The sequence below is a fragment of the Arvicanthis niloticus genome, chromosome X, assembly GCF_011762505.2.
Source record: "Arvicanthis niloticus isolate mArvNil1 chromosome X, mArvNil1.pat.X, whole genome shotgun sequence".
In the NCBI taxonomy this organism is placed as follows: Eukaryota; Metazoa; Chordata; class Mammalia; order Rodentia; family Muridae; genus Arvicanthis; species Arvicanthis niloticus.
This window is the reverse complement of record NC_047679.1, coordinates 102,759,351-102,768,887: the sequence shown is the minus strand read 5'-3', so window position 1 is coordinate 102,768,887 and position 9,537 is coordinate 102,759,351. Positions and strand designations below refer to the sequence as shown.

General features: G+C 43.7%; 1 pseudogene; it reads right to left on the bottom strand.

Annotated features, from left to right (window-relative positions):
• Positions 1-7,196: 7,196 nt before the first annotated feature.
• On the bottom strand, positions 7,197-7,881 carry LOC117694720 (large ribosomal subunit protein uL14-like; annotated as a pseudogene).
• Between the last annotated feature and the right edge of the window lie 1,656 nt (positions 7,882-9,537).

The window sequence follows — 9,537 nt, the reverse complement described above, 5'->3', positions numbered from 1 at the left end:
CAATCACTATAAGCTCATAATGTCTTCTGGGCTATAATAGAAAAAAGTTATTTCTAGCTTTTTTAAGGTACTCTAGAGGAACATAATTTATAGAATGAATATATATTAAAAATGAATTTATTGGAGTGGCCTACAGGCTGGGGTCAGGCTAGCGAAATGGTATCTCTCAAAGGAAAGTCCAAAAAAAAAATGTGTTAGTTGTTCAGTTCAGTCTATGTTGGAATCCCAAATAAGTAGGTTCTAATACCAGAGAAGAAATGTCTCAGCAGCAGGATTGAAAAACTTGCTAGTGAAAGTGAGGGCAAGCAGGCAAAAAAGCCAAAAGCTTCTTTCCTCTGCATCCCTTCATGTAGATTGCTACCAGAAAGCATGGCCCAAATTTGGAGTGGGTCTTCCCACCTCCAAATGCTCCATTCAAGAAAATTCATCACTGGTTTGCTCACCTGCTTGGATTTTAGTTTATTTTAGATGGAATTAAGTTGACAACCAAGATTAGACAGCACACTAACCCTCACCTAGAAAGGAGAAAAAAATAAACACTAACGTTTTGTGAGAAAGGAAACTGTGGAAAGGGATACCCAATAACCATTATGCCCACTGGGGCATCATAGATAGCATCCTCATTGTTGCTTTGAAATAAGAGCTTCTGCATTCATGTGTTTTCCCACAGGACTCCCTCACAGTGTTTGGCCCACTTACATTTCCTTGTGGAGAAGAGGGGAGCTCTTGTGACAACCCTTGAGGTTCCATCCCTCCCAGAGGATCTATAAGCAGTTAATGGTTGTTGTGGGGAGAGAAAACATTTCCTTTGGTGGTATAGTTGCCTGCCATTAACTGTCCATGCTCCTGTGGGTAACCACTTACTTTCTTATAAGTAGCCCGGTTAAATGAAACTATGTTAAAGAACAGACTATGCCCAATTCTAAGTGATTCCGTATTGTATAGAACAGTGGATTTTCAGGCTATGCATGGCTGTAGGAGACACCATTTTGCAAGCAGGTTTTGACTCTATTCTGAAGAAGAAGGAAGATTGCAACCACTGGGTGGACCCAGAAACTGCACCATCTGTCAGGCACCACCCATCCAGTACAGACTGATAGTGACTTATTCCTGGGAACAGCAAAGGAACCAACCTATACATTTATTGGGGAGACTTGAAACTGTGCGGGCACCTGGGTGTATTAAAAATCTTATCAGGGAAGCCAAGCCTAAGAACTTATCAAACATACCAGATCAAGGAAAGGGTGTAACTCCTTTACTTGTACTCCATAAAGGGATGGACACCTAATGCTGGGATGATGTGGCCCAACACTAATGTATCATCTGCTACCCAGTGTGCATTCAAGGACCGATGACTCCTATATGTGGCTTTTTCCACCACAGTTCATGGAGGCTATTCTACTGTCTGCCCATCCGCTTGTCCATCTGGACCTGGACTGGACCAGTTTCCCTCCCATTCTGAATCTGATTTGGCTTTTTCGCCTTCGATTTTTCAATCTCACTGTCAACACATACCAGCAGGTTTTACCAGCAGCTCTTCTCCAGCACTAGTCTGTTTCACTATCTTCCCTATACAGGATTCTCAGCCCACTTCTGGATCCTTTTGACCACTGTTGCTTTAACATTTTATTCACCCTGCTTTAACAGTTCATTCTGGAACACATACATACATAGGCGCATGCACACACACACACACACACATACACACACACACACACACACACACACAGAGAGAGAGAGAGAGAGAGAGAGAGAGAGAGAGAGAGAGAGAGAGAGAGAGAGTTTACTGTGTGCTAGGTGATGAGTGTTAATATTAGCAAATAAGACTGGAATAAAGGAATCTGCATTTTCCACTGCCAAGCTACCAAGGTAGGCAGATTTTATGACAACTTTCTGTCATTAAATCTTCCAAGCCTTGTGAATTTATTTTTATTTAATAAGTTCTGACATTGTGGCAAAGCACACGCTTGTTTGTATATGTTTCCGGCACACTGTCTTCCTAACACAGTGATTCACCAAGCTAGGCTTGAATCAAATGGTCTCTTTCCTCTGTCATTAGTAACCTACTTGATATGACTAGATGTTTGTTCGTGTTGTCCCAGGAAAAGTTAATGTGACACATGGCTGGGCATGAAGAGAACAGCAGTACTAAATCCTCAGACTGCTCTTTCCTGCACTCAGTCTGATGATGCCACTGCATGCTGCCTACCACAGAGCAAAGCCAAGTGGAAGCAGTGACCAAGAGAGTTCATGGGCTACAGACTGTGGTATTCTAAACTTCCAGGGCACGGGGCGAGGGAGAGAAAGGCAGAGAGTGGAGTTTGAGAACCCAGAAAAGGTATCCAGCACTTTCTTGTCATGAGTGGAATTTGCACTATCACACTTCCTGTCAGATCCACGTGGGGCAAGCAATTGAGGGGGACTCTTTAGAGCTACTGGCAGGACACAGAGGTCAATGCTAAGGTCCAAGTTGTTTGTTCTTGAGACAGGCCTCACTGTGTAGTTTCGGCTGTCCTGGGACTCACTGTGAAGATCAGGCTGATCTCAAACTCACAGGGATATGAAGGCCTTGGCCTTCTGAGTGCTGTGATTGAAGGTATGCACCATTACAACTGGCAAAGATCTGAGTTTTTATCCAGGATGTTGTAAAATAGTGGGGTAAGGGACCTGGGTATTTAAGGTGGCAAGATGACAACAAAGAGATTGGGAGAAAGCCAGATGTTTATGCTTGTGGATCCTGGCCTCCAGGAAGGAGAGGCAAGAGGAACAAGATACAGGCAATGGAACTGACAGAGGAGATGGAGGAAGACAGGGAGGGGAAGAGAAGCCTTCCAGCTTCATTTCTGTTGTTCTGACAAAAAGCAACTTAGGGAAAAGGAGGGTTATTTGGCTTATAGTTTCAAGTTACAGTCAGTCCTGGTCAAGAAGCAGGAACTCAAGTTGGTAGTCACATCACATCCATAGTTAAGAGCAAAGAGGGGATAATGCATCCTGGTTCAGTTGCTTGCTTATGCTCAGCTAACTTTCTCCACAGCTATGGCTCTGGGCCTAGTTCCTAAAATATTGCCACTCCCCCTCAGTTAGGGGTCACTTTCCCTCTTAGATTAACAACCAAGACAGTCTCCTACACACATGCGCACAGGCCAACCTGATTTAGACAAATCTTCATTCTAGGCTGTCCCAAGTTGACAGTTCAAACGAGCCACACACCTGTAATTCCAGTACTTGGATGGCAGAGGCAGGTATATTTTAGGATTGGAAGCTAGCCAGGTCTACATAAAGGACTCTGGTCCAGCTAGGCTATCTAGTGAGTCCCTGTCTCAAAACAAGGGGGTGGGGGAGATTGCTTTCGTGACAGGAATTGAAGACAGGCAGAAAGGCCTTATGAAGGAGGGGCATGCTTTGGGATTGGATTGACCTTGGGCCTTTCTTGCTTCTAGGCGTCACATTATACTTGTTTTCTTAACTGTGCTGCTGTAGCTTAGTATCACAGCTTTCCTCCTTCCAAAAATTGCCCGATAACAGGCACACTTTCCTATTTACAGGTCCTAAAAGGAGTCAGATTGCGAGAGTAGATCTGAAGGCTCCAACATGATGGCAGTTAAAAACATAAAGGTTGCCGGGCGGTGGTGGCGCACGCCTTTAATCCCAGCACTTGGGAGGCAGAGGCAGGTGGATTTCTGAGTTCGAGGCCAGCCTGGTCTACAGAGTGAGTTCCAGGACAGCCAGGGCTACACAGAGAAACCCTGTCTCGAAAACAACAACAACAACAAAACAAACAAACAAAAATAAAAACATAAAGGTTGTTACAGGGGAAAAGTGCAATGGAGCAAGAATATAGAACCCCCAGCACAGACAAAGGCTGTGGCCTAGCAAGGGTCTGAAGAAACCAGGGGCAAGCTCCAGTCCTCCTATGGGAGGACTTTCTGTTTGCAACCTGAAACCACAAAAGTTCAACTCTAGAACCCTGGGGGAGAGAGGTATGGCAGCTAAGCCAGGTACAAGTCATTACTCCACTAATGAACTCAAACACTCTGTCTTCCAAAATACCTAAAGAAATCTTCTAATTGGACAAATATAAGACCTCTATTTAAAACTGGCCAAGGCATCTGAAAAGTCACTTTTCTAAAGAAGACAAAATGAGTATTAGTGACATGAAAAGATACTCATTAGTTATCAATGAAGAGATAACCAAAGCCTCGAGATAGCACTTCAGACCCACTAGGAACATACACACAGACACAGGGAAGCAAGTGGAGGAAGGGGAAGAGGGAGGCAGGGAGGGAGGGAGGCAGGGAGAGAGGGAGGGAACGAGAGAGCAGTTCATAGAAGAGGATGCCTATATAAATCCCACCTATGGGGAATGTTATGAATTTGAGGTCAGGCTGTGCTATATGGCAAGACAAAGTCTCAAAAAGAAAATGAACAGAACAGCAACAATAAAATCAAAGAGGTAGATACAAATAAGGATGGGCTAATAAAAAAAATAATGGGGAGTGAACAGGAAATACACCAAAGGAGTGTATAAAGATGTCATAATGAAACCGGTTCATTGTGATACTCGACTGGCATATGCTAAAAACTTTTTAATGCTGGCAAGGATGAAGAAGAAAGGGTACTAGCTTAGGTGGCTATGACACAGTACAGTAACTTTGGAGACACTTTTTGGTCATTCCTCAAAACACTAGTGTTCTCATATAACCAAGTAATTTCATTCTCAAGTATATGCCCAAGAAAAATAAAGACATATGTTTCTATTAAAGTATATATTAGTATTCATAGAAACATTATCTTAAAAACCAAAAGTGGCAATAAATGATGAGTGGATAAACAAAATTCAGTGTATTTGAAAATGGAAATTAATTTAGCTATAAAATAATTAGTACTCATATATGCTACAACATGGATGAACCTTGAAGGCATCATGCCATATTGTGCTAGTTAGTCAGAAATATCAACTTGCTATAACCTAGACTCACCTGGAATTGTCTAGATTATGTTAGTCTTTGGCACATCTATGGAAAAGAGTCTTGATTCTTGATTGATATTGGAGGAGTCAGCCATTGTGGGTGGTACCATTCCCTAGGCAAGGGATCCTAAATGATTATAAGAATAGAAAACACTAGCCGAATAGCAAGAGAGCAAGCAGGAAGCAAGGATGCATTTGTTTCTCTCTGCTTTCGACGATGGATGTGATATGACTAGCTGCAAGAGTTCCTCTCTTGATTTCCCCTCAATGATGGGCCAGCACCTGGAAGTTTAAGTTGGATAAACCCCCCTTTTTTTCCTTTAGTCAATTTTTATTCAGGGTGTTTTATCCTATTAATAGAAAAAAAATTAAACACATACCACAAAAAATCAGGGCACAAGTGAAAGTAGTCAGTTCCGTAAGGCATCATAATTATGGTTCACTAATAATGAAATGTATCTAATAGTAAAATACAAAGAGAAAAAGTAAATCAGAAGTTGCCACGGAATGGAGCAAACTTGGGGAGATACAGGATTTCTTTTTTGTAGTAATGAAATATTCTGGAATTAAATGGTGATAGTGGCTGCACAACATTCTGAATACACTATAAACAAACAAAAACCTGAAACAGACCTCCAAGTGTGTGTCTGCGGTAGAATGTCTGCCTAATGTGCACATAACCATGGGTGCCATCTTCAGCAACCTCCCAAATAAAAAAGAATTCTATCTTAAAACAGAGGAATGTATAGTATGAATTATGCGCAATTAGAACTAAGTAAAACCACATTATTATATTTCCTTTTTTGATTTGGACCAGGTCCTTGGAAGAACCTTGATAGAATACTCTGGTTAATTTCAAGATTCATCTTCACTATATTCGACAGATATTTTTATATCCAAAATATATAAAGAACTCAAGAAACCAAATAACCAACAAACCAAATAACCCACTTAAGAAAACTAAACAGAGAATTCTCAACAGACAAATCTCACAGGTAAGTCCTGAGCTCCTACAGACAGACAGGAGAGGACCCACATGCCAACACATTGTTGTGTGAAACCTGAGGAGGGAGGAGACAAGAGAGGATGAGCCCCACAAGTGGGCTGCTCTGGGCATTCAGAAGCCATCACTTGATCACTTGATCTGGAATTGGAGGGCCATCACTACCAACCATTTGAGCTGCAGCTAACTGTGCTCTCTCCAGCCTCCCGGGCACCCCTGCTCCCTCAAGCCTGTCAAATTACCTTCATTAACAGCAGGACTTCAAGGGCCCTCCAGGCCTCTCATGATGGCTAAGGCTGTACCCACGCATCTAAGCCATTTCAACTCACACTGACTGCCCACATGGAGGCAGCAGACAGGATCTTGATGCCTGCCACTTGTGGGGCTCAGCCCTGATTTCACAGCCTCTCTTGTCTCCTCCCTCCTCAGGTTTCACACAACACTGTGTTGGCATGTGTGTCCTCTCCTGTCTGTCTGTAGGAGCTCAGGACTTACCTGTGCAGGTCACAGGTACCCACTCCCCTCTGAGTCTTCTAAGACTCAGAGACACAGGTCTCTGGCTGGAGAGGAACCCAGTTCTGTGTAGCTATGTCCTGGGAGACTTGGAGGTGAGTGACAGGGGGTTCCTGTCATGAGTGACAGGGGGTTCCTGTCCATAAATAAGAATGTGGAGTCACTAGGATCATCACCTTGACACACTGTGACAGAGAGGAATGAACGGCCAGGTTATTCTTGGGTGATGGGAGACATGTGGGCAGACTCAGGCCACACAAGTTGTGTGATCTAGGGAACTTCTGAGACCACATCAAGGAGCCCAGAAGACAGTATCTGTGGAGGACTAAGGTTGGCTTGATGGTTTGCTTGGTGTACATGGAGCCCTGAGTGGGAGGCTGTCTCCTCATGTGCCTGCATTGGGTCAAATGGAGAGCCTGTTCCATTCCTTACTGTCAAAGGCAAGTATTTTTCTGTCACCATGGGCTCTGAGTTACCCTAGGTAAGCTGCAGTTCTGAATGAGGTCTTCCTTCTTGCTAGTTGTGTGATATGTGTGTCTTTGACAGGCAGGGATAGCAGGGAGATCCGCTGCCATAGATCCTGCTCTTGTGTATCTCTGCCGTTTCCATGGGATGCTGAAGGTTGAGAAATGTCAAAGGTTCTCTGAGCACCGTTTGAATGTTTGTACCATTTTAGCTTTTGTTTTGTTGTTGGTGGTGTTTTTTTTTTTCAGAGCAAAGACTTTTTAATGAATATATTTTACAAATACACTGGAGAATCATGCAGTGCTGCCTGCATTGGATGCAATCCTGGGCCACAAGTCTGCACACTCCTTTGCTTTTTTTTTTTTGTTTGTTTGTTTTTTTTTTTTTTTGTTTTTTTTTTTTTGTTTGTTTATTTTTCGAGACAGGGTTTCTCTGTGTAGCCCAGGCTGTCCTGGAACTCACTCTGTAGACCAGGCTGGCCTCGAACTCAGAAATTCGCCTGCCTCTGCCTCCCAAGCGCTGGGATTAAAGGCGTGCGCCACCACCGCCCGGCTGCACACGCCTTTGCAACTGGACCTGTGACAGCAGAACCTTTCATCTCGCCTTTATTGTTTACTATGACCCCTGCATTATCTTCAAAATACAGAAACACCCCGTCTTTTCTTCAATATGACTTTCGTTGTCGAATTACCACTGCTGGATGTACCTTCTTTCTTAGTTCTGGTTTGCCTTTCTTAACTGTAGCCATCCCCATGTCGCCCACACCAGCAGCAGAACGTCTGTCCAGCCTTCCCTTGATTCCTTTCACAGAGATGATATACAAGTTTTTGGCTCCTGTGTTGTCAGCACAGTTGATCACAGCTCCTACCGGAAGACCCAGGGAAATCGGGAGTTTCGCTCCGGAGGACCCACCGCGTCCTCGCTTCAACATCTTGAGTGTCCGGAAAGAGTTGGAAAGGCGCCATTGTTGTTTTCTATTCTTGGCAATGGGACAAAATGCATTCCCCTTTGCCCTCTGCGTGGCAAAGAGATTCTCAGCAAAATTCAAACTGATTGATGGCAGAGGAAGATGGAATGGCTGTTTTTGCAGCACTCTGAAACAGACTTAGAAGCCCATGAGATGTTTCAGCAGGTGAAGTAAGTCCCTGTTACCAAAACTGCTGACTTGAGTTTGATCCTCGGGGCTCACACAGTAGAACCAGAGAACCAATGCCCTTAGATTGTCCTCTGACCTCTACACATGTGCCATGACACTTGCGCCCACCGACCCATCCATCTATCCATCCACAGGCACACACACATGCATACACACATGCACGCAGACACACACTCACATGCACACACACTCATACAAGTAAAAACATAAATGTAATATATTTTTGTTTTTTGAGACAGGGTCTCACTATGTAGCCCTGGCTGTCCTGGAACTCACTATGTACAGACCAAGCCACCACTGAACTCACAGAGATTGGCCTACATCTGTCTCCTGAGGGCTGGGATCAAAGATATGCACCACAACCCCTGGCCAAGTAAATATACTTCTTTGAAGAAAAGAAAAAAAAAAAATAGTAGCAATGATTGCATTGTCCTGGAAGTCAGGACACAGACCCTTAGGATGGAGGATGAGGATGTGTTTGTGGGCATTACTTCTTAATAAAGAATAACAAAAGAAGGATAGCCTGGATATGTGTGGGGGAAGGGGCAGGTAAGAGATAGGCAGATCATTTCCCCAGTTGTGTGTCACCGCACACAGTGGGATTGTGTCACTGCACAGTTGAGCCTCCTCCTTTTTGTTGTTGTTGTTGTTAGATTGTGTAAGGGGCTTGGGGTATTGAGGTGACTCCTAAGGTTCCCCAGCTGAGCCTGGTGTGGCAGATCCTTAAGAATGGTCCTCTTCAGCCATGAAGTGCCCTCTCATTTGCCAGACTTAGTCCTGAAAAATCGATTTCTGAGACTTAGAGAGATGGCTCAGCAGTTAAGAGTGCTTGCTGTTCCTCAGAAGGACCGGAGTTTGATTTCCAGAACCCACATCAGGTGGCTCAGAACTGCCTCTAACTCCAGTTCCAGGGGATCTGACACCCCCTTTTGTCTTCTGTTGGCACCTACATAGATGTGCATACCCGCACACCTACATGTGCACGCATGTAAATAGAAATCATCTACAAGCTCTAATGACAAGATAAGGATAAAATTAGTATAAGCTTATCCAGGTGTGGTGGTGCACACCTGGAATCCCAGCACTTGTGGGGGACAGGCAAGGGGGATCAGGAGTTTCAAATCCAGTCTGATCTACATAGTGCATTTGAGGCCAATGTGAGGCACATGAGATCCTGTTTGAAAAAAAACAAAAATGAACAACAATCATGGTATGCAGGTAAAAATAATACAAGGTTCTTAGAGGATAAATTTAAATTCTTGTTATTTGCATATGAGATAACTATGCATGCAAACACCTCCACAGTATTCACGGATCAGTGATTAGGATTAATGAGACAGTTCAACCAGGAGGTTTGTTTATTTTACACTATTATTCTTGTAGTACTGAGGATAAGTTCAAGGCTTTGTGTAGCCTAAGCAAGTACTGTCC